This window comes from Bos grunniens, chromosome 29 (assembly GCF_055505025.1).
Source record: "Bos grunniens cultivar Pamir isolate PY7600 chromosome 29, Bosgru_T2T1.0, whole genome shotgun sequence".
Taxonomy (NCBI): Eukaryota; Metazoa; Chordata; class Mammalia; order Artiodactyla; family Bovidae; genus Bos; species Bos grunniens.
Genome location: NC_141193.1, coordinates 12137428 through 12164914, shown reverse-complemented (window position 1 = coordinate 12164914; position 27487 = coordinate 12137428). Strand labels below are relative to the sequence as shown.

General features: G+C 43.3%; 1 pseudogene; it reads right to left on the bottom strand.

Annotated features, from left to right (window-relative positions):
* Positions 1 to 2262: 2262 nt before the first annotated feature.
* Positions 2263 to 13523, bottom strand: LOC147342108 (pregnancy-associated glycoprotein 1-like; annotated as a pseudogene).
* Positions 13524 to 27487: the final 13964 nt, after the last annotated feature.

The window sequence follows — 27487 nt, the reverse complement described above, 5'->3', positions numbered from 1 at the left end:
GATGAGATTAAGAAGAGGTGACAAGAATGCATGGAAGAACTATACAAAAATGGTCATAATGACCAAGATAGGGATGATATTGGGGTCACTCACATAAAGCTGGATATGCTGGAGTATGAAATCAAGTGGGCTTTAGGAAGCATCACTACAAGGAAAGAAATGGAAGGTGATGGAATTCCAGCTGAGCTGTTTAAAAATCCTAAAGAATGAGGCTGTCAAAGTGCTGCATTCAATATGTCAGCAAATTTGGAAAGCTCTGCAGTGGCCACAGTGCTGGAAAAAGTCAATTTTCATTCCAATCCAAACGAAAGGCAATTCCAAAGAATGTTCAACCTATGGTGCCATTGTGCTCATCTCACTTGCTAGCAAGGCAATGCACAAAATCCTTCAAGCTAAGTTTCAACAGTTCATGAACTGAGAATTTCCAGATATACAAATGGGTTTGAGAAAGCAGAGATCAAATTGCCAGCATCCATTGGATCATAGAGAAAGCAAGGGAATCTCAGAAAAACATTTCCATCTGCTTCACTGACTATGCTAAAGCCTTTCACTGTGTGGACCACAAAAAACTTTGGAAAATTATTAAAGTAATGGGAGTACCAAATCAACTTACCTTTCTCCTAACAAGTCTATAGTAGGTCAAAAAGAAGCAGTTAGAATCAGACACAGAACAACTGAAAGATTTAAAATTGGGAAAGGAGAATGACAAGGTATACATTGTCACTCTGGTTATTTAACTTATATGTAGGATACATCTTTCAATATGCTGGTCTGGATAAATCCGAAGCTGAAATCAAGATTGTTGGGAGAAGTATCAACATCCACAGATATGAAGATAACACTACCATAATAGCAGAAAGTAAAAAAGAGCTAAAGAACCTCTCAATGAGGAGAGGAAATTAAAAAAAAACTAGCTTAAACTCAACATTCAAAAAACAATTCACAAAAAGATACTCAACATTCATGGCATCCAGTCCCACCACTTCATAGCATATAGATGAATGAGAAGTGGAAATAGTGGCAGATTTTATTTTCTTGGGCTCCAAAATCACTATGGACCTTGACTGCAGCCACAAAATTAAAAGACACTTGCTCCTTGGAAGGAAGAAAGGCTATGAAACACCTGCACAGTGTATTAAAAAGCAGAGACTCACTTTGCTACAGAGGTCTGTAGTGTCAAAGCTATCATTTTTCCAATAATCATGAACAGATGTGAGATCAGGACCATACAAAATGGTGAATGCCAAAGCATTGAGGTTTTGAACTGTGGTGCTTTAGAAGATTCTTGAGAGTCCCTTATACAACAAGGAGATCAAACCAGTCAATCTGAAAGGAAATCAGCCTGGGACCCCTGCTGGCTCAGCTGAGGCATCTACTGAGGGCCTCCAGGGGGAAAGAACAGATGGTTCCACTGCAAAAGTACCTGACCATGGCAGCTCCAAGCAAACTGTTTGTATCCCCACCCATGGAGAAACTCAGAAAGGTTGAAGGCTCTGAGTACCCTGGGTCTCTCGATACAGGCGTTGCATTCTCCCCAGCAGCATTGGAGGCCAAGCAAAGGGCATTCTGGGCCCTGGAGGAGGAGGGTGGCTCAGGGATCCACTGGGGCCACCACTTACCAAGTAGGACTGGAAAGGACAAAGCAGACTTATGTGGCAGAGACCTGGTGACTGGGGTGTGGGAACAAGAAGGAACCAGCTCTGCATGAAGTACCTCACCCAAACTCCCCTGGAGGAGAAGCCCAGTGATAAGATCCCTTGAGATGGGATGAAGAGAGTTTATTTCATTACCCCTTATAATTCCTCTGATTGAGGAGGTGGTGCAGTTGGTGGGTCATCACAAACCATTCCATGGCCTAGACTATCTCCCAGTTGCTTTCTTTGGAGCTGCCTCTCCCCAGCTTCAGTCATGTAGTTCTGGAGGAAATTGACAATCATGTGTGCTTCTGAGTCTTGTGTCCTGGATTCCCAGAATCATTTTAATGAGTCTCCCATTTCCTGGAAGCCAGTCGGAAGTGGGCTCCTCTCAACTGTGATTCAGACTTGGTTCTAGATCCTTCCCGAACACTGTACACCTCCCAGACACAAACAGAGGCACCCATTTGTTTCAGCACCATTACGAGTAAAACACTTTATTCTTTATTGAGAATAGGGTGTGCAGACCACCAAATACAGTTCACCAGCATCCTGGGCAGGAGTACCCTAAGTGTGATTTATTGTTTGCTCGGAGCAGCCTTACTGATTCCTGAACCACTCCAAACATTTATACTGCCTGTGCCAGGCCAATCCTGTCATTTCCTCGATCAAAGACTGAGAAATACAGCCTCTGGAAGACGTCACCCAGCATCCAGGTCTCTGTAGATGTCCTCACTGTATTCCCTTTAAAGGTGGTATAGCAGTGGCCTCTAGAATCCTGGGAGAGTCAGAGACACACACCAGTCAGCCTGAGCCCTTACCTGTGACTCACACAAATATCCAGACTCAGCAATAAAAAATTCCTGGTTTTATTTCCCTCTTTTAGTAAATATCAAGGGATTTTCTCATTAGCAGGGGATATGAGAGTTCATCCACAACCAAATAAGGCCTGACATGAGGTTGTCATGAGAGAGGGTATGGGGGAGGGGAGGACTGGGAGTTGGGGTTACAGAGGAATGATAAACCACAAAGTCCTACTGTAGAGCATAAGGAAATATATTAAATATCCAGTGATAAACCACATGAGAAAGAATAAGAAAAATATTATATATTTCTGTATGTGCATAACTGAGTCACATTGCTGTGCAGCAGATCTTAACACAACACTGAAGATGAGCCACACTTCAATAAAATTTTTAGAAAAGAAAAAGAGTGTCCATAGTTGTCCTCTCTCCCTGTTTATTTCCTTCTGACCCCTGCTCCTTGTTTTCTCTACAGAGAATGCTGGTTCTCCTCCTGCATCCCCACAATCTGTACTTCATTAAAAATCTATTTTTTGTATTGGAGTATAGCTGATTAACAATATTCTGAGTTTCAGGGGGACAGTAAACAGACTCAGCCATATATATCCATGTATCCTGGTCACAAAAATACCCCTCCCATCCAGGTTGTCATATAATTAACCGGAGTTCCCCGTTCTACACAGTAACCCTTTGTTGGTTATCCATCTTAAATAGAACAGTGCCCACAACACGTTATTGAAGATTTAACTTAGAAACTCTGGGAAGCCTCCTTTGGCCCACACTTACCCTCTTTGGCCACTCCAGGCTTGGTTGGGTAACCTACTCTGGTTTTCCAACCCCACAGGTCAGTCCGTAGCCCTTATCACCCAGATTAAGTACCCAGTGCCTCAATGCAGAGCACCTTGGGATGCCATTTGCATGAAATCCAGTGCAGTTTTGCCCAGAACCAAGCGACCCTCCATATGGCTCCATGAGTTTGCAGTTTTAGAATTCCTGAAATTCCCTCCCTTCCTCAAAGTCTTCTTTGAGCCCATCAGCCAGCTCTGAACTCCCCTAGGGAGCTGACATGAAGCCTCCACCCTGTGCCAGGGCTGAGCAGTCACCTTGCACCCTTTATTCACATTAACATCCAGCCTCCCCACAGAGGGGTCGGGTATCCCAATTCACAAAGTGGGCACCCGGCCAGAGTAAGGGGAAGATGCATCCGAGAACTAGGGTGACAATGTAATTTATCATCTAAACCGGGAAAACTGCAAGAAGGGAAGGGAGACTGTTAATCCCTATGGTGGGACAGCACACTGGGAGTGTCCCCAGCCATTCTCCTTGTCACATGACTTATTTAAAGGACTGCTAGAGCTGACCTTCTGGGTTCATCCACCTGTGGGTTCAGATTGAACCGAAGCTCTTTGAACACTGAGTGATCCCATCTCCTTGTGACTCCCACCATGCCAGCATGGCGTGGTGTCTCCACATTTATTTCAGGATGATCAGTGTCCCAGACAGCCATTTACTCTCAAGTGGTTCATGTTGTGGGAGTCTCTGGTCAGCCCCAAGGCTCAGCAGCATCTGCAATAGTGTGAGATGGCCTGCAGAGGGCACCCTCTTCCATGCAGCAGCCCAAGGGTTCCTGCAAGTTCCTATTTGAGAACCACCCCTCAGGGTCCTCTCCTCACCTTGAAGATGTAGGCTTGAGCTGGGACTGGGTAGTTGATACCATTGATGGTAAAGATAATAGAGGGCAGGGTACTGACCACAAAACATGAAACGTAGTGCTATTAGAGAGAGAGGGAAAGAGGTTGGCCCTGGAGATGCTTCTTGTGTGTGGAGACTGGGAGTGACCCTGGGGCATGACCCTTCACCTTGGAACCCCTTGGCGTGGCGCTGATGAGTTTCTGGATATTATTGACCAGTCTTCTTGGGCCAAGGATCAGTGATATCCCAGTATCCACAAAGGGCTCACAGCCACCAGAACAAGCAATAACCCTTTTTTTAATGGAGATGCTGAGACACAGTATGACTAAGCAGGCATCAAGGCCCCTCTGAGTTTACCCAGAGATGCCCCCTTCCCGACTGTCTTCTAAACAGCCCTTTGTCTCTTGCCCTCTTTTCCTTTGCTCCCAACACAGCACCTTCCTTGACATTCTTGAATGCAGTACTTGAATACACCAGGCTCTTTTGCCTGTTGACACAAGCTGGTCTTCCTTCCTAGAGGAGCACCCTCCCCTTTGACTAACAAATTTCTTCTCATCTTCCAGATTCCAGCTTAATTGTCATGGTTTCAGGGAAGTCTTTTCCCCACCTTTCCTGATTATCAGTCTCCTTTCCTGACAGTCTCTGTAGACACTTCCTCATGTCTAGCATGTACCAAAGTCACAATTCACTATGTGTGTGTCTCGTTTCCTGTGCATCTGCCTTCTTAGATGGGAGGGCAAGTTTTACCTCATTGCCTCCTTAAAGTGCCTGGCACACAGTGGATACCCAAGGCTTGTCTGTTTAGTTAGTGAATGAAGACTGTGAGAATAATGAATGAGAAACATCCATAGCACTGTATCTGATTGGGAACAAATAACGGGTCAATCACAGAGTGAAGACTGAGATTCAAGAGGGCAGCTGATTCTCATTATGATGGGAGAGAGGGGCTCCTCTGGGAGGGGGTGTCTGCCAGCACTACTCCTACAACCAGCTCAGACGCTGAGACCCTGGCCAGGAAATACATGACTAGCCCACAGAAACTCCAAAGGACGGGTCAGCTTTTGTCTGAGGGTATCACACAGAATCCTATCAATTATGCCTCTTGTTCTCAGGTCACTCCTGGATTCCACCTTCCTGATTCTGTTATAGCCCCTGCCCCACTGTGTGCCCATGAACTTGGGGTGTCTTTTTTAGTTGTTGCTTTCACATCTTAAGACTCCAGCAAATCTCTCTACACTTCTTAGTAGTTGCTTCCTTAGGAGACCAGTTCTTGTGATTTGTTCAGGACTTTCCCTGTTTTTTAACTGACATTTATCTGTACTGAGAACTTCCTTGGTCGAAGATAGCTCCGGACAGTTGCTCATCTTATACCTCTCTTCAGGCTGGAGAAATTCTCCCTGATCCTCTGTTCATCACACTGTAGAGTCCTCTAGCCATGCTCCACGCCTCACAGGGCAGTGGGTGCAATCCTCTCCCAGCTGCACAGACCTCTCCAGACCCTTTTAGGACCCTGGTAGAGCCCTGGTCAGAAGGCCTGGGGATTATGAATCCATGGGTTGTTTGCATATCTATCTGCTTGTGTGTTTGTTTGTATTTGTGTCTGTATGTGTGTTTGTATGTGTCTCTGTGAGTGCTTGTGTGTCTCTGACTAGCTATGCATGTTTGTATGTGTCTCTGTGTATGTTTATATGTGTCTGCTTGTGTGCTTCAATGCGTCTGTGTGTCAGTGTCATTGTGGGTGGTGTATATGTCTGTGTGACTGTGTGTCTGAGAATGTATTTGTGTGTGTCTGCCTGTGTCCATGTACAGTAGCAGGAGCATCACTTGAGCTGACCCTCAGAGGGAGAGGCTTACTGGTCCGTGTGTACACTCTAGTCGCCCGTTTGGATCAATGGTGTCCAGTTGAGCGCTCCCTGGTAGTAAGATTTATCCACCCCACCAAACATCACCTCACTGCCTTTCACCTGCATGTGTAGAGAGAAAAGAGTGGGGATCCTTGGAGGACAGTAACAACAGCACTGTCTGAGAGCTCTGATGGTCCACCTATCAAGGCCCTAATAAGGTCCCCATGTACAGATGCAGAAATCAAGGCTAGGAGCTATTGAGATCTAGACCAAGGTCGGTTACTGGCTAATGAGTGGAACAGAGCAGGTTAGAACCTGAGTCACCTGGCTTGGCTCCACCCACTCTATCTTCTGAAGATGCCCTACCTCCTGCGACCTGAGTGCTCAGACACACTCAGAGGACACGGTGCTGAAGCATATTGGTTTTCTTCTTGTCCAGCTTGTCATTTTTCAGGAAAATCAAAGCCTGGGAGTTCTAAGGGTGTGGGTTCAGGACACCCAGATTTCGCTCTGCTGGCCTATGACCTCTACTGTTCAAAAGGCGCCACACTCAGAAGGGACCCCACCTCTGCTCTCCCTGTCTTGAAATGCCTCGTATTTCTTGAACAAGAGGTCCCACATGTTTGTTTTGTGTCCCACACTTTCATTTTTCACTGGCTCTTGCAAATTGGGTTGCTGGCCAGGGCTCCCAGTGGAATACAAATGAGGAAGGAAAGATATCCATCATCCTTCTCCTTCCTTCCTGATCAAATTCATAAGCAAATCATATTGCTTTTTCCTCCAAATTGTTTCCAGTGGCCTTCCATTAGTCTTCCTCCTTGCTCAACCCCCTAGACCAAGTTACTGGTCTTGAGTCCAGGAGCAGGGTTGTGTTCCAATAAAACGTTATTTATAAAGGCCAGTGGTGAAGCCAGGTACAAAGCTGGGGCTATATTTATCCTGGGTTAGATTATCTCTCAGGATTCTTCTTTATCAAGTGTTCAATAATTTTTGTGCAACTGAAAGCATCTTATAGCTAATTTGGAGAAAGGGAGTGTCCATCTCAGACTTACTTGCTCAAGTAGAAGTCAAAAACAGGCTCAGAAATGGCACCTTGATTCTTCAGGTTGTCAAAGGTGGGGATAGCTCCAAAGACGTATATGTTAGGGTAGTTCAAGCCCAGTTCTGTTCAGTTCAGTCGCTCAGTCGTGTCTGACTCTTTGAGACCCCATGAATCACAGCATGCCAGGCCTCCCTGTCCATCACCAACTCCCGGAGTTCACTCAGACTCACATCCATCGAGTCAGTGTTGCCATCCAGCCATCTCATCCTCTGTCATCCCCTTCTCCTGCTACCCCCATTCCCTCCCAGCATCAGAGTCTTTTCCAATGAGTCAACTCTTTGTATGAGGTGGCCAAAGTACTGGAATTTCAGCTTCAGCATTATTCCCTCCAAAGATATCCCAGGGCTGATCTCCTTCAGAATGGACTGGTTGGATCTCCTTGTAGTCCAAGGACTCTCAAGAGTCTTCTCCAACACCACAATTCAAAAGCATCATTCTTCTGCACTCAGCTTTCTTCACAGTCCAACTCTCACATCCATACATGACCACTGGAAAAACCATAGCCTTGACTAGACAGACCTTTGTTGGCAAAGTAATGTCTCTGCTTTTCAATATGCTATCTAGGTCGGTCATAACTTTTCTTCCAAAGAGTAAGCATCTTTTAATTTCATGGCTGCAGTGATTTTGGAGCCCAAAAAAATAAAGTCTGACACTGTCTCTACTGTTTCCCCATCTATTTCCCATGAGGTGATAGGACCAGACGCCATGATCTTCATTTTCTGAATGCTGAGCTTTAAGCCAACTTTTTCACTCTCCACTTTCACTTTCATCAAGAGGCTTTTTAGTTCCTCTTCACTTTCTGCCATAAGGGTGGTGTCATCTGCATATCTGAGATTGTTGGTATTTCTCCCGGCAATCTTGATTCCAGCTTGTGCTTCTTCCAGCCCAGGGTTTCTCATGATGTACTCTGCATAGAAGTTAAATAATCAGGGTGACAATATACAGCCTTGACATACTCCTTTTCCTATTTGGAACCAGTCTGTTGCTCCATGTCCTGTTCTAACTGTTGCTTCCTGACCTGCATACAGGTTTCTCAGGAGGCAGGTCAGGTGGTCTGGTATGCCCAAGACGCCATCAAAAGGTACACCCTCAGACCCGTATTCCACAACGCTTAGACCGAACAGCTAGTCAGTACTTACAAGGTCCCTTATCTGTGGGAAAGAAGGGTGTTCCCACTTACAGATACAAGAATTGGGGCTAGGACTGGGCTGGGGTGCATTGCCATTAAATCCTCAGAGAAGAATTGAGGCTGGGCTGTGTTTTTGGTGGACCTCAAACGGTTAGACCATGCTGGGAGGAAAATTTGTGTTTCATTTGTGAGAGGCTGTGAATTTTAAAACATCTGCCCCTCTGAAAAACACCACTTGAGTGAGTCAAATTGGCCTTGTGGCTTCTGTACAGGTGGGGTAACCAAGAGTCAGGCCAGGACCCATTAGTGCCCCCTTGTGGACAAAATGAGTCGAGAGCAAGGTAGCCTTTTCTGTCAACACTATGACCTAATGACAGGAATGGAGTGAATTCTCTGTAAGGTACTGTGAATTCTGCATCTGTCCAGGAAGACAGAATCCAAAAACATAGTCTTTCTTGCAGGTATCAATGAAACTGCTGCCTGGGAAATTCACTTTTGGGGATATGTGTGTATTTGTGCAAATGTGTATGAGAGATAAAGAGAGAGGGGGGAACTACTCAAGTACTTTGGGGAGGCAGGCCATACATTTTATTAGACTCTCAAAGGCACCCTAGAGTGAGAACTCATTTATCAGGCCCCTTGACATCTCCGGCCTCCAGTTTCCACTATGGATACCTGAAGCCCTTGACTGCCCCAAGGATCCCCAGATCATTTTTATCCTGTCCCTAAACACCCTACAGCAATTTCAGTCCTGAAAACCCAACCCAGCTCCACCATTTACCACATGTGTGACTTCAGCAAGGCCCTTGCTGTCTGCACTTCAGTTTCCTCATATGTTTCATGAGCTAATCAGACCACCTGCTGTGTGGGGTTGTTGCAGGATTAAACCAAGTATTACCTGAAACTGCCTGGAACAGTCTGTGAATATAAAAGTAGGTGATTTATTTTTTTCCCCTTTTCTCACTCCCAGCAAAATGAGTCTTGAACTGCTCATGGGCAGAGGAGCTGCAAGTCCACACCTCAACCCACTCCCTGGGTTAGCTAATCTGTTTGCTTGTGTGTCACCATGGGCACTGCCTCCCCAGGGACAGGATTATGTGGATAAGATGGTCAATACCTATGGGAGTTAGGCTAGGAAGGGTCCTGACAGATGGTCCCGCACCTGTTTTGCAAGCAGGGGTCACTCCATAGCCAGTCCTGACTCAGCTTCTCTTTACATGTTTCCCGAACAGTGTCATAAGTAATAAATCCCTTCATGCTCCCAGATCCATAGGCTACCCAGAAGGTGTTTTGGGTAGGCCGGAAGGTGGAAGACTTGTAATGTCTGAACCTAACTTGTGTAGCTGCAGACACAAGAGATGAGTGTCATCAGGTGCCAAGGGTGGAAACAGAGTGGCAGGGCAAGTGAAGGATGGTCTGGGTACAGGGTGTCTGTACTCACAACAGGCTGGACTGGGGCAAAAGAGGGAGGGCACCCACAAGTCAGATGAGCCTGTGTCAAAGATAACCTGGAATTCCTGAGGGGGTGTTCCATTGGTGATGTTACCCATGTAGAGCATCTACAGATAGAAGGAGGGAGTGGATTAGTGAAGAACTGGCTACCCTCTAATTCCACACTGATGTCTCCCTCTGGGTGCTATGTATCTCTTGAGATCACTTTCCAACCACTGTGAAGCTCACAGCCTTTGATCACAGAGGTGCTTGCATTTGATTTTTTTTTCCTATGCTACATTGTATGCAGGATATTGATTCTATGACCAGGCATTGAAGTGGTACCTCCTGCATTGGAAGCTCAGAGGCATAACCACTGGGCATCCGGGACCATTGGACACCCAGGGAAGTCCTGTTGCCTTCATTTGAGAAACTCTGTAGTCTCTCCAAACCCAGCCTTTGCACCCCCTTATCCAGGAGGTCCTTCTTGATCAACCCCAGCCACTCCTTCCAAACTCAGATCACATCCAATCAACACCACACAAGTGACCCTTTCATTTGACATGTATTTACTCTTTGCCTATCTCTCAGGCTGGCGTGGGCATTCTTGAAGACAAAATAAGCCATTTTTATAGTTGAAAAACCGTAACCGCTGTGTTGGATTCTGATGGCCTTACATGGAATACGGGTTCAATAACTTTACTGCTGTGGTTCTTGCATCTGTGGAAACTGAATTCCTCTGCCTGGTTATTCACAATTGCTTTGCAGTTGGTTCTATCTTCTGATCAGTGGTGGTTCACTCTTCATCTGTAACTAGTTCACTCCCTTAGTTCAGAAGGAATTGCTGCTGCTGCTGCTGCTTTGCTGAGTCGCTTCAGTCGTGTCTGATTCTGTGCAACCCAATAGACAGCAGCCCACCAGGCTCCACAATCCCTGAGATTCTCCAGGCAAGAACACTGGAGTGGGTTGCAATTCCCTTCTCCAATTCAGGAAAGTGAAAATTGAAAGTGAAGTCACTCAGTCATGTCCAACTCTTAGCGACCCCATGGACTGCAGCCTACCAGGCCTCTCTGTTCTTGGGTTTTTCCAGGCAAGAGAACTGTAGTGGGTCGTATTTCCCTCTGCTCAGAAGGAACCATCTCCCTCAAACCAATGACACATCTTTGACACAGAAATGGATGTTTACCTGCCACCTGGCAATTTCTGAGCCCAGTCACCAAGACAAGAGTTGAGGATGATAGTGCCATCTCCTCTGCGTGGGGCCTCTTTGGCCCAGTGCTTCTGCTCCTGCAGGAGCCCCAGCCCCAGCCTCCCACCTGGCATCTCCAGTTGAGCCCCAGTGGTAGGCTAGAGCACCAGGGGGTGCTTTGGAGCACCATCCTCCCAAAACACTCACATCCATGATGTTCCTCAGGGGTGAATAATTATATTTGAGCCACAGGAAGAAATCTGAGACAGTCTGTAAGCATGTTCCTTGAGGAAATTGTTCAGCATGTTTTTTTCACTGAAGGTATTTCTCATGGTCTTCACTTTCCTTAGAGGTATTTTTTCACTGAACATTTGACAAAGAAAACAAATAATATGCTACAATTAGGTGTCATTGTCAAGGTATAACTGTCATTGCAATGGCACCGTGTATTTTCTAATCATTTTTATGAGTCACCTTATTATCAGAATTTTATGGATCACTTCAGTTCAGTTGCTCACTCGTGTCCGACTATTTGCGACCCCATTAAGTGCAGCATGCCAGGCCTCCCTGTCCATCACGAACTCCCAGAGTTCACTCAGATTCACAGCCATCGAGTCAGTGATGTCATCCAGCCATCTCATCCTCTGTTGTCCCCTTCTCCTCCTGCCCCCAATCCCTCCCAGCATCAGAGTCTTTTCCAATGAGTCAACACTTCGCATCAGGTGCCCAAAGTACTGGAGTTTCAGCTTCAGCATCATTCCCTCCAAAGGTATCCCAGGGCTCATCTCCTTCAGAATGGACTGGTTGGATCTCCTTGTAGTCCAAGGGACTCTCAAGAGTCTTCTCCAACACCACAGTTCAAAACATCAATTCTTCAGTGCTCAGCTTTCTTCACAGTCCAACTCTCACATCCATACATGACCACTGGAAAAACCATAGCCTTGACTAGACGGACCTTTGCTGGCAAAGTAATGTCTCTGCTTTTCAATATGCTATCTAGGTTGGTCATAACTTTCCTTCAAAGGAGTAAGTATTTTTTAATTTCAAGGCTGCAGTCACCATCTGCAGTGATTTTGGAGCCCCCCCCAAAATAAAGTCTGACACTGTTTCCACTGTTTCCCAATCTATTTCCCATGAAGTGATAGGACCAGATGCCATGATCTTCATTTTCTGAATGCTGAGCTTTAAGCCAACTTTTTCACTCTCCACTTTCACCTTCATCAAGCGGCTTTTTAGTTCCTCTTCACTTTCTGCCATAAGGGTGGTGTCATCTGCATATCTGAGTTTATTGATATTTCTCCCGGCAATCCTGATTCCAGCCTGTGCTTCTTCCAGCCCAGGGTTTCTCATGATGTACTCTGCATAGAAGTTAAATAATCAGGGTGACAATATACAGCCTTGACATACTCCTTTTCCTATTTGGAACCAGTCTGTTGTTCCTTGTCCAGTTCTAACTGTTGCTTCCTGACCTGCATATAGGTTTCTCAAGAGGCAGTTCAGGTGGTCTTGTATTCCCATCTCTTTCAGAATTTTCCACAGTTTGTTGTGATCCACACAGTCAAAGGATTTGGCAGTCAATAAAGCAGAAATAGATGTTTTTCTAGAACTCTTTTGCTTTTTCCATAATCCAGCAGATGCTGGCAATCTGGTTCCTCTGCCTTTTCTAAAACCAGCTTGAACATCTGAAAGTTCATGGTTCACGTATTGCTGAACCCAAAGACATAGGTTTGAATAAAGATTCTGTTCTGTAATGCTGGGTAAGCCATATGACCATGTGGGTTCTCAGTCTCCCCTTTGGTAAAATAGTGGAATGTAATGATTCAAACCCTCCAAATAGGATATCTTGGGGATAGTGAAGTGATGGATATAAGGTGTCTGATAAATAGGAAGTCTCAACAATGACAGCCACTATCATTGCTGTTGCCATTCCACTGTATCCTTCTCATAGAATCTCAGGAAAGGAGGCAGAAGGGGGATTCCTATCCTTTTTTACAAGGGAGGAATTATAAATGCAAGAGGCTTGTGAATTGGCTGTGGTCACACTGCTTGTCAGATATAAAACAGTGTATAAGTAGCTCTCCCAATGTTTCTCCAAGTTGAAAGAGAAGAAATAGTTGAAAAAAGAATCCAGGAGATAGGGAACAAGTTATAGAAATGTAGAGGCTTGAGAAGGAAAGATGAGTCAAATGAAAAATTAAAAGAAAACAACACAGAGAGAAATACACTCAGAGCCTTCCAAAGAGATGGAGAGATAAATGACAGTGATACAGAGATGCAGACATAGACTTATACACACTGAAGTAGAGAGGGAACAAAGAGAACATGCTAAATAAAATGTAGAAAAGTGCTATTCCACAGGACCACACCTACATCTGCATTGACTGTGCACTGAACAATTGCAAGGAGTTCCAATTTCAATAAGTCATGACATGACTGGACCCCAAGAGTTGTGCAGCTATGCAAATCTACACCAAGACCCTGGGACCCACAGTTCCTATAGAAAAGTACTTCTCAATAAGTAAAGGTTGAACTTTAAGATTATCAAGGAAATATTCCATTCCCTTCTAAAATGGATGAATATAATAATCAGATGAAAAGAAAAATTGCAGAAATTAATATGATGTGGCTTACAGTCTCCATACTTACATGACTCTGCAATCTGAGAAGGCCACCAGGTCGAGGAGCACAAGCCACTTCATGCTTCTCTCCTGGCTCCAAGTACTCAGGAAAGTTCAGTTTCTTAGCATGTAGTGGTGACTGGGAGTCCCTAATTATATATGCTCTGACATGCCGAAGTTTAGGTCTTTAGGCCAAAAATAGGTCTGAAAAAAACACAAAGGTCTCAACAAAATCTCGAGTTAATTAGTGTCCTTGGTGAGTGGACTTTGAAGCTTCTCAGAATACATAGAATTCAACTGCAATCTCTTCCTCGAAGCTTGATTGGAAAATCAAACTGATCTGTATGGACATCTAAGAAGATGGAGAACCTTGCCTACTTGGAGGAAAAAACTGCTAAGAACATCATGAAAATGGATACTAAGAACCATGCTTGACATTCATGGTTTCATGTCATCTTCCTAGCCACTTCATGAGATATGCATTGCCGGGAGCCAGCACAGGAGATCCCACCCATGACAAGGTCATGTGGAGGAGACCTGACAGGCAAGGCGGATCAGGACTCTAGGGACTCCCTCGACCTGCTCGAGCATCTACCCTGAAACCAAAGTCTGTCTGTCTACTGTTTACTATATTATGCCTTTCACCAACTCTTCTGACATTAACAGGGGGCTATCCCTGACCACCTTTCTCTGAAGAAAATCAACTTAGGGCTCTAGTTAATAAGTCTCTTGGGCATGAAAGGAATATTTTAATTCAAACCCCTCTGTTGGCATTTTAGCTTGCTTGGCAGGTTTATCCATACTCTTGCAACTAACTCACATGATTGTTCACAACTTCCCAACCATAAAAGGCATGGGAAGCCTAAGCATTCTAAAAGTCCTAATGGACATAGAGCCCTTCGGGGGGTGAAAAATTATTATAATAGTACTGGTGAAGGGTTTCATTGTTGAGCCAATGCTTGCTGCCAAGTTTCCATATCCCTTATCCATTGTGTGCCTGGGAGTGCATTAGTTAATATGGTTGGAATGTAGGAAAAACAAGTAGTAGCCTTGGCATTAACAACATTAGACCTTTGAGTTAATAAGTTCTTTTTTTGTTGTTGTAACCCACTGCACCTTTGCTCCATAAGAATGTAACTTTATTTAGTACTGTCTGAGACTGACACAGATTGAAAAAATAAAGAAAAAACACTTTAAGGGAAAACAAGTTTTCTGGTTGACCAATCTTTACCAGAAAAGGGTCATAAAATGTCAACAGGCCTCCGGGCCAGAAGATAATGTACATAACATAAGACCCTTGTAAATGGAAAGGTATGTAGAAAACATCCTGGTTTCAATAAAGGTCAAAACTGATGGAATGTTGAGCTGACTCTGCATGACTCTGCATCTTTCACTTTTGGAAATCTGTAACTTAGGGTATAAAAGCTTCTTTTGAAAATAAAGCTGCAGACCCCACTTCACCTAAGTTTGGTCTTCCTGTGTCATCTTTCACCGACGCCGTTCATCCTGAGGGTATCCCTGGACTCTGCTGAGGCTGGACCCTGACAATGCATTGATGTCCTCATTGGAGAGGAGATTGCTAGGAGGATAAGTTGTCAAATGGCAAAGTGAAGACTTCAGGGACAGCCCAGGGACATACAACTGGCTTTAGGTAGTGGGTCTAATGGCAGATACCAGGGGAAGTCTACTATGCCAGGCTGCATCAAAGATTTAGGGCAGAGTAGTACTTCAATTGTATGGTTTCAGTATTGGAAGAAATGTCATATGCATCCACAAGATATTTTATATCATCCAAAAAATGTACAAGGAAATAATGTGTTCTGGGTTCTGGGTTAAAGGCTTCAAAGCCAAAGTTGATCAAGACAAAAGTAGGCTTTATCTTAAGATAGCTAGCAGTCTAGTTCTCACAAACTCATGGCCCCAGGAGGCCCTGGGCAACACAGAACCCTCCCAGCACAGCACTGGGAGCAGCCTTTCCTACACTTCAACCATGCTGGAAAGCAGGACAGTTGGTCATGTTTTCAAGAGAAGTCAGAAGTTGCATATGTACAATGTACTGATTTTAATATTAGCAACTAATTTTTTTTTTCCAAAGGGGGTGGGGAACAGTGGGAATGAAATCTCCACAGCAATGTGCTTGAATCAGCCTTCAGTCTCTGCAGGGTTTTATTTCTCGCCTAGAGTTGGGAGTGCAGTGGGGACAGAGAGGAATTTAATTCATGTTGGTTGATTTACAAAGAGACTGAATGCACACTGAACATGTGTGTTTCCTTTCTATTTATAAAGAAATATCACCGGGGACATACAAACCAACAAGTTTAACTGTTGAAGATAAATAGATATATTTCTGATATAATTTCCTCATAGGGTCTATGCTGTGAAAAATTTTGTCTGCCAAACCAAACATACAAAAAAGACAATTCTGAAATGTCTTCCCAATCAAAGAAGACAAAACAATAGTGGCAGCCAAGTAAAGACAATCTTATTTAATGACTCATCCAGGACTCCCAGGGTCTATTCCTGCATGAGATCTATCAATGACTGCCCCTTGAATACAACAGGAGCCTCTCCTAGTCACCAGATGTGTGTAGATGGGGCACGGTGTCATAACACTCATTTTTGCACATTGTTTCAATTCCGTTCTGGTGGTTAAATCCCAACAAGGGGACTATGACGTCACTGACAAATGACACAAATATATGCCCTTTGAACTATGGTGTTGGAGAAGACTCTTGAGAGTCCCTTGGAATGCAAGGAGATCAAACCAGTCCATCCTAAACAAATCATTCCTGAATATTCACTGGAAAAATTGATGCTGAAGTCCAAGCTCCAATTATTTGCCCACCTAATGTGAAGAATTGACTCATTGGAACAGACCCTGATATTAGGAAAGATTGAGGGCAGCAAGAGAAGGGGAAGACAGGATGAGATGGTTGGATGGCATCACCAAGTCGATGGACATGACCTTGAGTAAGCTCCGGGAGTTGGTGATGGATAAGGAAGCCTGGCATGCTGCAGTCCATGGCGCTGCAAAGAGACCGACACGACTGAAGGACTGAACTGAACTCAACAAATTGAGAACAAAGGCTGATAAATCGATTGCATCAAGTCGGTGACTAGCTGCCCATAACAACAGTGGCTTTAAAATTCAGAATTATGAGTACATTCAAAGTGGAATATCTTCTAAGGAAAAACAAAAACACTGCCCATCCAAAACAAAACCAAAAAAAAATCAAAAGAAATACAGGAAAGAAATCTGAAACTATATTCAACAACTTATTATTCCTCATATTGCTTCTGTTATTGTGACAGAATCACATATATGTTAACAGGTAAAAGCAACACAAGAATTAAAACTAATGTTCTGATGTAAGCCTTTCAGTGGCTAGAAAAAGAGGTTCACTCATAACATAAAGAACTTTAATTAAAACCCTGCTGTCTTAAACCTTCAACTGAAAGCATAAGTTTATACCAACTAATTATATTCCTTTTAATTTAGTTTTTTAAGGAAAATGTGTCCTTCCTTCTCTGACCAATGTAAAACCTACAAGCAATGACAACTTGATAACAGTGACTATTCTGAGGTCTCACATGTAGCTTCTAAATACATTTCCCATCAGACGATGCATGGATTCTTAAAGAGATGGCTGATTTCAGGACTGGGTAAAGAAATGCACAAAGTAATCTTGGGTATAGTGAAGGATCAGAAAGCTAAGGGATTTCAAAGGCCAATGGGGAAATGGACAGATAGTTTAGGTCTCTATCTTAGAGATACCATGAGGAGCCCAAGATAGCAGATTCAGGTAGGTCCCCAATGAATGAGTGGTTGGAGGACAACATGTTCCTTACTCCAACTCATCTCTTGTTATCTGAACACTGTCCCACACACCTGACAACTTTACCGCCCCCCACCATCTGCATTTCCATTACCCTGCTTAGCTGAGTCATCTAGCTGGAGATGTTAATGATTCAGGACAGGGTCTGGAAGCAGAAGGAATGCAGATATTTTTAGAAAGAATGAACTGGGCAGACCCATCTTTGTTTTCCCTTCTTTAGTGTCATCTGCATGTGAAGGGTTAGGCCTGGGTAGAGAGGAAGCCACAAGTGGGACTGCATGGATATTTGCAAGAGAAGAGAGGAGGAATTCAGAACCCAATAACCAGGAGGTGGGCAGCTTTCACAGGACCCAGGAGGGAAGGAAAAAGCAACTGGGAAAACAATAGCATCTACCTGTGGGCCACACCTACCTGAGTCTTCTGGTTGAACTTGGAGATCACATCCTTCCTGCTGAAATTCCTGCACCAGATATGGAGGGGAGAGAGCTGCACTCACTCCTACTGAGTCACAGGGAGAGGGACCACATCCCCCAGAGCCTGTTGATTCCACCCTAACTGTGGGTATCATCCCAAGCCAGAGAGCAAATGGCAGGTCATCCAAAAGATGACCTACTTTAATGGTATTTAAAATACTACAAAATTTGTCTAAGAGTCCTGGCATATATAGTTCTCTGAGTTTTTTAGCAGAGATGATTCATCAGCCTAATTTGGGTTTCTGCTGAATCTACAAACTTCCCCATGGTTAACATCTGACTTTTAAGTACCTGACCTCATCCCACAGAATCCAAATGATGGTAATTTTGAGGGGGCAAGGCCTCTAAGGTCCTCGGTGTCACAGCAGCTGTGTGCCAAGTGGTCTACCACTCCCAGGTCTGAGCCCAGGACCCATGAACATCACCAGACAGTTACAGCCCCCTGCCCACCAGAGGCAACCTCAGCATCCTCAGCAACACCCACCTCTGAGCCTCTTGTCCACTGATTGGCACTGAGCATCAGTCTGGAACAAGTATTCTGGAGCAAGTCCAGTATCTGTCATCCAAGAGGTGGGAAACTGAACCCTGGGTGGTATGACTCACTCTAAAGCTGCAGGTAAGTTAGTGAATACTTGGGACCCAGAAACTCTGGTTCTCAGACCAGGAGACTTCCACAAAGGGAAAAATGAGAGAAAACTCCATTGCATCCACTGATGGGCAGTTCTCACATATCTGCAGGCACCAGAGTGGAAGTTCCTTTCCCGTTGCCCCTCAACTCTGGTTCCAATTTTATCAGCAGACCTGCCTCCATGTAGCAGCAGGAAAGCAATATTCAGGGCAGTTTCTTTTGGATTCCAGGCACAGTGGGGGAGCCCCAGCTGTAGTGACCCCAGGAGGCAGTCCTGATGTGGTGACTGACTCACTCCCAACTCAGAATCCCCAGAACTCCCGCTCCTCATTCAGACAACACAGACCTTTGGGTGACTGGATAACATAAACCTGCATTAAGAGTGAGAAGGATTCTCTTCTCAGCTGTCAGGAATATTAGATAAGTGTCTTATGTTTCCTCAGGGAACCCCTGGCTGAGGGAGGCTAAGGTCTGAGACTAGCCTGGATGCAGGGGAATGTGTTCCCTCTTTGATGCTCCAAATAGACCTTGGAGATTCAAAAGCCTTGAAAGAATTAAAATCACCCTTATATTTTGTAGGGACTTTGGTTTATGAATCTGGTTGGAGAAAAAGGACACAAACTCAGGACTAGGCTGGACATCTCTAGGTCCCAGATGATTGTGAGTTGAGTTCCATCCACCAGGCTTCACAGTCAGGTGCTGATGTAATTCACAAGCTACCTTTGAGGAAGCAAAAGAGAAAAGAGTTTTTGGTTAGAGAGTAGTATGCTCAAAGGGCCATGGGTTTCACACAGGGCAAGATGAAACAAGAGTCATTACTTGTTTCTTTGTTCTATGAGTTCCTTGGCATTTCTACTCCTGAGAACAAGTACATGGGGATAGTCAGAGGCATTGGTGGTGCCCCTGGCACCTGATGCTCCTGGTGATAACCAGTTTGTGGACACGTTACTGAGGCCAAAGCATATTCAGCCTCGTGATAGCCCCAGATTCTCCCTTCTTGGGAAGGCTGAAATGCCTCATTTCTGCTAACTCACAACTGAAGCATGGGATGAGCTCATGGTGGTCGACCTGTAGGCCAAGTTCCAAGCATGGAATAAAGGTTGACTGTGGAAGGGTAGCCATTCATTAAACTTGGTTACCTTGGTCCTTAGCAGGGGCTACTTCCCACATCCAGAATGTTTTTCTCCCAGGCTTTTGCATGGCCAGGTCCTTCACAACATTTAGCATTAACTCAAATGAATCTCTCTCAGGTTTGCTTTCCCTGGCCACTGCACTCTTACAAAAACAGACCCTGATCCAACAAGTGCCTAGACACCCCCTCCATCAAAACAGTAATTATAGTTACCAATGTGGAAAGGTGGAAGAGGGATAAATTGAGAGTTTGAGATTAATATATGTATACTACTTTATTTAACAGATAATCAACAAAGACCTACTGTACAGCACAGGAATTCTGCTCAATAGTCTGTAATATCCTGTATGGGAAAAGACTCTAGGAAAGAATGGACACATGTCTATGTATAAGGGAATTAATTTCTCATACAATTAACATTAATATAATGCTGTAAATAAACTATACTCCTATATAGATCAAAAGTTGATTTTTTTTAAATGCTTACATGTAGAGACCAATGGAGCTCCTTAGACTAGCAGGATTTCAGATATGATGCTGGATATGGCAGAACAGGTGGAGAAATCTAGACATTTTTCTGAGGTTACATTTTCCTGAGCTTTGGTGTCTTTTGCTTCTAGTGTCACCTTTGATTTGTTTTTGGAGGATCTAATACGAGGGCTTGGAGACACCAGCTGGGTGTTAGTTGAAGGATTAGAGGGAGGTGCTAGTGGGAGAGTGAAATCCCAGCTCCCTAGCCTGCATTGTGGAGAAGGCAATGGCACCCCACTCCAGTACTCTTGCCAGGAAAATCCCATGGATGGAGGAGCCTGGTAGGCTGCAGTCCATGGGGTCGCTAAGAGTCAGACATGACTGAGTGACTTGACTACCACTTTTCACTTTTCACTTTCATGCATTGGAGAAGGAAATGGCAACCCGCTCCAGTGTTCTTGCCTGGAGAATCCCAGGGACTGGGGAGCCTGATGGGCTGCCGTCTATGAGGTCGCACAGAGTCGGACACGACTAAAGTGACTTAGCAGCAGCAGCAGCCTGCGTTGCGGCACGTTTGAGGCAAAACTTACATCCCAATTTCCCTATGAAAACAGGCTGTAGCTTCCCTCTCGATGACTTGCATGATATCAGACCCAGATTGGTTTCATCCTTTTTCATGTCCTGCTTCCCCTGAGACCTCACTGGTTTCTCTGGGAGAATATTTTAATATAAATTTATTTATTTTAATTGGAGGAATTTTTTTTAAAAAACATTTTCACTTAACTAAGTTTTCATTGCTGCTCAGGACTTCTCTATTATCAGCGAGCAGGGGCTACTCTCTAATACAGTGCACTGGCTTTTCAATCCTGTGCTTCTCTTGATGGAAATCACAGGCTCTAGGCACTCAGGCTCAGTAGTTGTGGCCCACCGGCTTAGTTACCCTGGGGCATCTACAATCTTCCCAAACCAGGACTCAAATGCATATCTTAAGTACTGGATCAAAAGGGAAAATACTCTGGAAGGAATTTGAAATAAATCACTTTTACATGAAACTTGGTACCATGGCCTATTTATGAGGAGAAACATAGAGGATTGTCCCTGCTTCAAGCAACCTCCTGAGACAAGGACTGATTGAGGTTCCCCTCCCAAGGGTTCCTACAGGATCTTGAAACTGTCCTGCCATGTGGCTTTGTTCTTGCTTGAGTTTCTGAATCCCACACTAGACCGCAGCTTCCAGAGGGCAGGGCTGTCACTTGACTCACTTCTAAGTACATGTTAGTAGATATTGTCTCATTCAGACCCTAATGTCAAGAAAATGCTAACACAAAGATCAGTTATTCTGAGTGTTAGGTTACAGGTTCAACAACGACTGCAATCAAACCCTAAATAACATTGTCTTAAATACAATTTCAATTCTCTTTCATGTAATCTTAGTGCAGGTCTCTCCACAGAGATGAGGGCCCACTTCTTTCTTGTCACATCTTCTACCTGTGCTAACTACCTCTGGTCTAACATGGCTGTTCCAGGCTCCTGTCATTACATGTGCATTCCAGCTAATGGGACAGAAAATAATACTTCCACTTGGAACTAACATATCACCTCTACTCAAATTCCACTGGCTGAAGAATCTTCCATGGTCATAGCAAACCTGGGGGTGGTGGGCACACAGAAGGGCAGGGGAACGTGATCCTACTGAAGAACATTCATGATGAGTAGCAAAGGCCACAAACCTTCATTCATGTCCCTGTAATTCATTCTTCTTTGGTCCTCCCCACACAGCTCTTGGTCTGTTTTGGCCTGCAGATATGGATATAGATGAGGTTATGAGAGGAGATGGCCCAGGCTGTACAAATATGGAGAAAACAAGAAAGGAAAGAAGATAAGAAAGTATAAAAATGAGATCTAATCTTACTGCATTATGGTCAGAAAAGATGCTTGGAATGATTTCAATTTTTTTGAATTTACCAAGGCTAGATTTATGGCCCAGGATGTGATCTATCCTGGAGAAGGTTCCGTGAGCCCTTGAGAAAAAGGTGAAATTCATTGTTTAGGGGTGAAACGTCCTATAGATATCAATTAGGTCTAACTGGTCTATTGTATCATTTAAAGTCTGTGTTTCTTTGTTAATTTTCTGTTTAGTTGATCTACCCATAGGTGTGAGTGGGGTATTAAAGTCTCCCACTATTATTGTGGGACAGCAAAAGAGACACAGATGTATAGAACAGTCTTTTGGACTCTGTTGGAGAAGGAGAGGGTGGGATGATTTGGAAGAATGGCATTGAAACATGTATAATATCATATAAGAAATGAATCGCCAGTCTAGATTCGATGCAGGATTCAGGATGCTTGGGGCTGGTGCACTGGGATGACCCAGAGAGATGGTATGGGGAGGGAGGTGGGAGGGGGGTTCAGGATTGGGAACACATGTACACCCATGGTGGATTCATGTTGTTGTATGGCAAAACCAATACAGTATTGTAAAGTAAAATAAAGTAAAATTAAAAAATAATAATAAAATAAATAAAAAATAAAAAAAGAAATTATAAAAATACAAAATCTAAAGGAAAGCATGGTTAAAATAATAATTTTGCATTTATACAATTTAGGTATAATGGTTGATGAATCAATTTATAAAATAAAAATTATAAAAATTTAAAATATAAATATATTCACTAAACCCAACAAAATAATAAGGCTGTATTGTATTAAACACAGAGTAGTATCAGGATTACGTTTGGATGCACATTGCAAAAAACTAAACTATAACTTTAGAAAGATAAACTTGATTTTTCTCTCCCACTGGAACAAAGCTTGAGGTGGGCCAGCCAGAGCTTGGGTGCTATCCATCTCCAAGGTTACATGATTGTCTAATACAACTGCAGGAGTTCCAGCCATCAAAACTAAAATCCAGACAACAGTTAGGAAGTAGGTGGCGAAAGGAAGAGTCCCATCTCTCAGCTAAATCAGCTCCTTGAAAGCAGGCTTCCAAGAAATCCCTCTTACTGATCTGCTTGCATCTCTAAGTTACCTGTCATGATGAAGAGCACAGGTGGGCAGGAAATGCAGTTCCGTAGCTACTGGGCTCATGGCTATATAACTATTTTCAGTTTTGAAAGAGAAGCAGATAATAGATCATTTTGTAGGTAGCCTGCTGTGTCTGCCTTAAAGAACAAATCTTTTCCGAATGGATTAGGCTGAATGGCTGGGCACAGTGTGGGAGCCAGGAGAAAGGAACAGCAATGAGAAACAGCTAGATGGACCTGAACTGTGCTGAAGATAAAAGAGGCAGATAACAGAGATCTTCTAAGGACTGAAGTGAGGATTATATGAACCACATGACCCAATTTTTTTTGAAAACTGCTTTTCCAACCCAGGTCCCAAATCTCTCTCAATTCTTCAGCTTCTAAATACCTTGTCTTTGTTACCTCACACTCTGACCTACCTGTCTCACCTTCCTTATTTCTGTTCACATCACTTCTCCATCTAGTCCACCAGCATTGCAAGATCCAGTACTGAGGAGTTAGCAACACTTTCTAGAAGTGGGTAGAAACACAATGACTATTTCTACTTTAGTATTTGTTTGTCTTTATCAAGGTCTTCTGAAGGACTGAGATGGCTAGAATTATGGAGATCTCACGTTTGAGGCCTTTTAAAAAGTATTTCTTGTTACATTTGTCTGTTGGTGGTGATGCAGTCTCATAGTTGTTCTAGGTCTGAGAAAGTATTTCATCTTGTTTTTGATATGCATTTTTATTGGGTATAGAATTCTGAGTCAATTATATTTCTCTCAGCATTTTAAGATATGGTGCCAATGTACTTTGGCTAACATTGTTTCATATGCCTAATCTGCTATCTTTCCTATTTTTTTTCTTCTACTGTGTCTCTTTTTCCTTCTGGTTACATTTCCTTGGTTGATTGTTTTAAACAATGAATTATCATGCACTGTTGAATAGTTGTCATATTTCTTGTCCTTGAATTAATTGTGCTTTTATGTTTATGGGTTTAAAGCTTTCATCATATCTGGTAATTTTTCAGCCAATAATTATGAAGTTCTTTCTCTAGTCTCCTTCTTTCACTTCCTGTAAGATTCCATTTACATATATTTTAGTATTCTTAATGTTGTTTCAAATCTCTGTGATGCACAATTAATTTTTTCCACAGTCTTTCCATTCCTATTTTCCATGTCTGTATTTAACATACTCAGTTTTCTTCAGCTTCATGAATATAAGGATTATTGAGGTAGTAAGCATTTTAATGTCCTTCCCTGCTAATGATGTAATGTATATTTTAACTGTGTTTTTACTAATTGATTTTTCCCTCATTATGGATATTTTCTTGCTTCTTTATATATCAGAAATGTTTTTCTTTTAAATTTATGTGTGTATCTTAATTAGAGGATAATTTCTTTACAATATTATGATTGACCTAGGACAAATATTTTCACAATTCATATGGAAATTTTAAATTGGATATTGGATATGGTAAATTTTACCCTTTGGATGCTGGATATTTTTTAATTTTTATAAATTATTCCTGGCACTGTTTGCAAACATTGTTAATATCTTGGAAACAGTTTTATTTTTTGAAGGCTTGCTGTTCAGTTTTTTGTTTAGCTATAAGAGGCCAGCAATTAGCCCAGGTTTACTATCCCCCACTAGTAAGGTAATATTGTCTTCCAGACCATACTGATGTCATGGGAAATATGAGTAATTTCCATGCTGGTGGGTGGGGACACCGTTAGACTTGGCTCAATTTGAGACTCAAGGATTGTTCTCTGTAATACTGACCAGTACTATCAACTCTCTGCTGAAAACTGAAGGGGTATCACCTGCACACTCCCAGAGTTCTCTGTGTGTAGCTCTGTCCTGTGAACCCTAACTATCTAGAGTCTCAAATCTCTCTTCTTGAGGAGACCATTTGTCTCTGCCTATATACCCCTTCCATGTATGTGTTGGAAACTGTTTCTAGAGTTGGGGCAATTGTAGAACTCACCTTGCTTGTTCCCTGCCTCGGGAATCCATACTCTGCTGCCTGACTTTTGATGTAAAAAACTGATCTTTCTTTTATCTCTTCTACTTTCAAGTTGTTTGGGACAGGAGGATAAATGTGTCCTTTGCTCCTCTATGTCTACCAAATTGGAGGTCCCCCTGCAATCAGAACTCACTGAATGCTTTGTGGATTCTAGGCACTGTGCATGGGTACAGACTTGACTAGGGATATGTGTTGGGGCCTTGGGGAGCCCTGGTTTGAGGGAGAAACATGACAATTACAACTAGCATTTGCTATGGGGTATGTTCAGTTCAGTTCAGTCACTGAGTCATGTCCGACTCTTTGCAACCCCATGGACTACAGCATGCCAGGCTTCCCTGTCCTTCACCAACTCCTGGAGCTTGCTCAAATTCATGTTCATCAAGTCGGTGATGCCATCCAGCCTTCTCATCCTCTATCGTCCTCTTCTCCTACTGCCTTCAATCTTTCCCAGTAATAAGGTCTTTTCTAATGAGTAAGTTCTTCACATCAGTTGGCCAAAGTATTGGAGCTTCAGCTTCAGCATCGGTCTGTCCAATAAATAGTCAAGATTGATTTCCTTTAGCATTGACTTGTTGGATCTCCTTGTAGTCCAAGGGACTCTCAAGAGTCTTGTCCAACACCACAGTTCAAAACCATCAGTTCATCACTCACCATTCTTGATGGTCCAACTCTCACATCAATGCATGACAATTGGAAACATCATAGCTTTGATTATACTGAACTTTTTCTGCAAAGTAATACCTCTGCTTTTAAAAATGCTGCTAGGTTTGCCATAGCTTTTCTTCAAACAAGCAAGCAAGTTTTAATTTCATGGCTTCAGTCATCATCTGCAGTGATTTTGGAGCCCCCCAAAGTAAAGTCTCTCACTGTTTCCATTGTTCCCCCATCTATTTGCCGTGAAGTGATGGGACAAAATGCCATGATCTTCATTTTCTGAATGTGGAGTTTAAGCCAAATGTTTCACTCTCCTCTTTCACTTTCATCAAGAGGCTCTTTAGTTTCTCCTCACATTCTGACACGTGTCTTCTGCATATCTGTGGTTATTGATATTTCTCCCAGCAACTGTGTTTCCAGCTTGTGCTTCATCCAGTTGGGCATTTCGCATGACTTACTCAGCATATAATTTAAATAAGCAGGGTGACAATACATAGCCTTTACGTACTCCTTTCCTGATTTGGAGCCAATATGCTGCTCCAGGTTCAGTTCTAACTGTTGCTTGTTGACCTGCATACAGATTTCTCAGAAGGCAGGTAAGATGGTCTTGTATTCCCATCTCTATAAGTTTTCCACAGTTTGTTGTGATCCACAGTCAAAGGCTTTTGCATGATCAATAAAGCAGAAGTACATGTATTTCTGTAATTCTCTTGCTTTTTCGAAGACCTACAAGTGATGGCAATTTGTTCTGTGGTTCCTCTGCCTTTTCTAAATCCAGCTGGAACATATGGAATTTCACAGTTCATGTACTGTTGAAGACTTGCTTGCAGAAATTACTTTGGTAGCATGTGAGATGAGTGCAACTTTGTGGTAGTTGAACATTCTTTGAAATTGCCTCTCTTTAGGATTGCAATGAAAATGACCTTTCCAATCCTGTGGCCACTGCTGAGTTTTCCAGATTTGCTAGCATATTGAGTGCAGCACTTTAACAGCTTCATCTTTTAGGATTTGAAATAGCTCAATGGCAATTCCATCACCCCCACTAGTTTTGCACGTAGTTATGCTTCTTAAGGCTGTCTGGACTTCACATTTCAGGATGTCTAGCTCTAAGTGCGGAGAAGCCAATGGCACCCCACTCCAGTACTCTTGCCTAGAAAATTCCATTGATGGAGGAGCTTGGAAGGTTGCAGTCCATGGGGTTGCTGACGGTTGGACACGAGTGAGTGACTTCACTTTCACTTTTCACTTTCATGCATTGGAGAAGGAAATGGAAACCCACTCCAGTGTTCTTGCCTGGAGAATCCCAGGGATGGGGGAGCCTGCTGGGCTGCCGTCTATGGGGTCTCACAGAGTCGGACACGACTGAAGTGATTTAGTAGCAGCAGCAGCTCTAAGTGAAACACCATCATGGTTATCTGGGTCATTAATATCTTTTTTGTATAGTTCTTCTATATATTCTTTCAACCTCTTCTTAATATATTCTGCTTCTTTTAGGTCCACACCATTTCTGTCTTTTATTTGGCCCATCTTTGCATGAAATGATCTTTCTCTACCTCTAATTTTCTTGAGTAGATCTCTGGTCTTACCCATTCTATTGCTTTCCTCTATTTCTTTGCACTAATCAGGTAGGAAGGCTTTTTAAAAATCTCTTCTTGCTATTCTTTGGAACTCTGCATTCAGATGGGTATGTCTTTCTTTTACCATTTGCCTTTGCTTCTCTTCTTTTCTAAGTTAGTTCTAAGGCATCCTCAGACAACCATTTTGCATTTTTGCATTTCATTTTCTTGGGGATGGTCTTGATGAGGTATGTACAGATCATT